This window comes from Physella acuta, unplaced genomic scaffold (genome assembly GCF_028476545.2).
Source record: "Physella acuta isolate Inbredline_101_S28 unplaced genomic scaffold, ASM2847654v3 ptg000142l, whole genome shotgun sequence".
Lineage (NCBI taxonomy): Eukaryota > Metazoa > Mollusca > Gastropoda > Physidae > Physella > Physella acuta.
Genome location: NW_026731661.1, coordinates 488,589 through 493,246, shown reverse-complemented (window position 1 = coordinate 493,246; position 4,658 = coordinate 488,589).

The following is a 4,658-nucleotide window of genomic DNA, read 5'->3' as shown; positions in this document are numbered from 1 at the left end:
CATGCTGTGATGGCCCGTGGGTGGGATCAATATAATACCCATTAATCACTACGCAGCGCGTGTCATGGTAACAGCTGTTCCCACACTTAACGCTGGCTTTGCGTTAATTACCATACCCCCTGCTGTGTTCGTTTCGGCGAACAACACATAAAATCGGTGAAGCATAACAAGATTTAATTAGGTGTGATGGCCCCGTGGGTGCGATCAATACATTCCCATTAAAACGGGCAGCGGCGAGAAAACCTCACTAGTAGATCGATAAGTAACACATGTTGCCCGGCTGGTTAAAGGCTGGTATCCAAAGACTGTTCTAGTACATGCTAGTGTTAGTCTTTTATTTAAAACATACATACAATCAAATAAACAAACCAACAAATTAAACAACAAAGAAAAGAAATATATCAAAGTAATTAAATTAAACAAAGTAATTAAAATCAAAGAAATAAAATGAATTTCAAACTAATAATCTAATTAAAATAATTAAACTAATTATAAAATAAAATTTAAAATAAACAAAATAATCCATTTACGTAACTAGTCGATAAAAAAAATTACACAAAATAAACAAAGTAATTAAATTAAACAACAAGTAAACAAACAAAATAAACAAATAAAAATACAGACAAAGTAATTAAATTAAACAACAAGTAAACAAACAAATCAAACAATTAAAAAAAAATAAACAAATAATCCAATTACGTAACTCGTTAATAAAAATTACACAATATAAACAAAGTAATTAAATTCAAACTAATTATAAAAATTAATTAAAAAATATATTCAAACTAATTAAAAACGCATTAAAATTACGTAACTAGGTCAAAAATTAATTAAAATTTAAAAAAAAAATCATTAAAACTCATAAAAAAACGCATTAAAATTACGTAACTAGGTCAATGATTACGTCACAATGTGACTGATTACGTCACAAGGTCATTAATTACGTCACAAGGTCATTGATTACGTCACAAGGTCACCAAAAGGTGACCTACTTCCCCACCACCTCCGCCAACGCCAGTTGGCGTAGTATTTTACTATATCTCGTTGTCCCGCCTGCTCATCCTGCTCACCCACCCTCCACATCCCGATGCGCCAGGCTGGGAGTATTTTGCTATATGTCATTGTCCCGCCTCACAATCCTGCTCCCGAGTATTTTGCTATATGTCATTGCTCCTCCCCACATCCTGCTCCGCCAAAAAAACGACCCAAAAGTGACCTAATATACTACTAGTATTAACATTAAATATGATAGTTTTTTTTTTTCTTTTTCTTTCTTTCACTTTTTATGATTTTGTGTCGTTACAACAACATCTAGGGCAGTGGCGTAGCGAGGTCGGGTGTCACCCGTTGCGGCACTTAATGGTGTCACCCCCCCCAGAGGCATAGAGACCCTTCCCAGGGACAAACTTTCAAATTTTCGATTTGCACCCCCCCCCTTAACCTTTCGATTTACACCCCCCCCCCACTCGAGTTTTTCTCTATATATTTTGCTATTTTTTGCCTTGGTGTCACCCCCCTAAATGGTGTCACCCGGTGCTGTCCGCACCCCCCGCCCCCCCCCCCCCCCCCCTCGCTACGCCCCTGCTATAAGGTATGGAGATCCACATTGATATTAAAACTCCGTCAAATGGGCGTGTGTAAGAACATGTACCGGTGACCAACAGACTTTCTGGACGCTTGTATTATCAGGACCAGGGTAGGAACTGACCTATCTGATCTGATAACGATCGAGTATGGTCTGCCACAGGGATCAGCTCTGTGTTGCACGCTCTTTCTATGCTGTATCAACGATCTCGATACGGAGATGGATGTTGGGAGGGTGTAATTAGCGGATGGTCTCATGACGTGGGTCCAGGGGACAAACAAAACGATCGCTCAGCAGAGAGTGAAGTTACAATCTAACCTGGCCTGTATTGCCGAGTACTGACGTAACTGGCTGTTGGAGATCAACCTGGAGAAGACCGTGTGCTCGCTGTTCACGAATGACATGGCCACGTTAAAGAGCCGGTCAAGTTTACGATTAACAGTAAAATCCAGTGAACCTTTGGACCAGATATTGACGCTACCTAGCGTGTGTAAGATCTATGTAACAATGAGTCAAAACTGTTCAATCACTATCAATGTATGTGAACTCTATGTGCACAAACGATATTTAAAAAAAAAAAACATGCATAAATTATTATTATTGCCGAATGTTTTTGTGTGTACAAAAGTGTGTTATGATACAACTATCTTTAAATGTAAATTGCTATTACTTTTTTATTTTAAAAAAATATGATCATACATCGAAATTAATACAACTGCAGATCCGATTACTAAATATACATCTCACAATATACAATATTATCCTTTGTTATTTGACTATCGTTTATCATTTTGAGCTATAAACAAAATTTCTAAAGGTGGAGTCATTTTATACACATTTTTATGATTAAAAAATTGAATTTGAACTTTTATTAAACATTTTTTTTCTATTTATACATTTTGACATTTTATTTCTATTTTATATTTGTTTGGTTAATCAATTCACAATCCTTTAAACAATTCCCCTGTTATCATGAAAAATTTATCATGGGAGGTAACTTTATCTAGACAGGCTTTGTCTATCATTTTTTATTTTTCTTACAGTGATCTATGGAATTTCCAAATAGTTATTCGTACGTTTTGGGATGGGGGCCTAGGCGGTCGCCTATAGCGCTATCCATACGGGGGGGTGGGGGGGGGGGCGGGCGCAAAAATTGTGTAATTTTCTTTATAAACACGTATCTAATAATTAATAATCAACTCTATTAAAATTTTATTTGAACAAAAAATAAATCTATGTTTTGTTTCAATATTTGTTTTGTTATCTTGGAATATAACTTATAAGCTGCATACAATCTGACAGATGTATTTATCCAACATTGAGAAAAGTATGGAGGTCTGGTGTGGCTAGAGGATGACTTGATATATCTAGTCTTTGTTCGGTAGCTTAAATAGCTGAATTGGAGACTGAGGGTTGACTGCCCAGATGACGATTTGGCACTATAGTTTTGTGAGTGTGGGCACGGCAGGATAATGTTGGATTTGTCCAAGTAGGTGCAGATGGTGATTATGGTGATGATGATGATTTCTTGACCCTAACCCAAGGGATAATTGAAACATGTATACTATAAGAAATTGTAACTTTTCTTGACTTTCGTGCTGATTTTAATTTTCTAACTTAAGATTTCTAACTCAGCTTTCGTTTTAAACATAATTATAAATGAAATATATTTTGCGACAACCGTAACAACTAGGAATCGTAAATCGAAGATCACGTACAATTTATATAGCAAATTATATAACATCTTTAAATGGTTCTTCAGCTTTAAAATACAAAGGCAATTAAGCTACATTTTTATATGAAAACCTATCTCTTAAATGATATATAAGAAAGTTAAATTTTTATTTAGAAAATTAATAAAATAATGTAATTGATTTATACCATGTTTGTACTGTTTAGGTAAACATAAATCAACAAAAGAATTGGTAAGTTGTTTCCCTTTTGAAATGTAAATTTAGTTAAGTCCCCTTCACAATATAATTCTAATTTTAGTCTATCTCATAATTTTTGAGAGCAGCACAGAGATATGAATCTGAACCATTTCATTTTATTTAATAAGAGTGTAGAGTGTATATTGAATAATTACGTCAAATAATTGCAACAGCATTATTTATTTTTGCTTTGTTTTATTTCATATTCATTTATTATTGAGTAGTTTAGACATAATGTTCTATCGTTTGTTTTGTAGTCTGCCGTTCTTCGTTTATTTAATGTTTTATTTAAAATGCTTTTTTGGGTTGATTTACATATGTGTTCATTTTTTTTTTGCATTTTTTGATCACTATTATCATTAAACAATATTTTTTTTTAACTTTTTATTAACTTTTTTTATACTTAATCGTGTTAAACATTCGCGTCTGTTCAGTTTGCTTTAAATGAATTTCACCAAGTGTGGTGTATCTATTTAATCATTAATATATTTTATTTTGTTACATATTGCCATGGTCATCCAAATATATACATACGTATACTAGATATAAACGGAACAGTACATATTCAAATATACATTAAATATGTGTTTATAATATGTGTTCAATCCAATGTAAGGTCTAAAAATAAGTTTGCTTGTTTCAGCTAGCTAGATCACAGCTATAAAGAGCAGATGGATTAGCGTTGGTTCACATTCAGTTTAATAACATCCACACAGGCATGATAGAAATGTGTTTTTTATACTGTTTGTATTAGTTCGAATTAATGAGTAAATGAGGTTCACATTTAGCTTCCCTCTAGTTCTATAAACCGATGAATAGCACTGTCACCTTGAGCTGCAGATGTTGCTAAGTAGATAGAAGAACATCGTGTTACTGTTTTATTGCTTGCTGAAATTTCAATTGGTTGCATTTGAAATATAAAAAAAATTTTTTAGATTGAATATTTTTTTACTTGCAATATAGTTTAATACATTGTGTCTTTTAAATTATCTGTGTTTAAATTGATTATATTCAACCGGATATCCATCAAACAACGAAAAAACACAATCAAATGACGTAATTGTTTTACATCGTTCTAAGAAGTTTGTCTTATGACATTATTATATGTGTTATCTGTATATTCGAGGCTGTTAAATTTATAA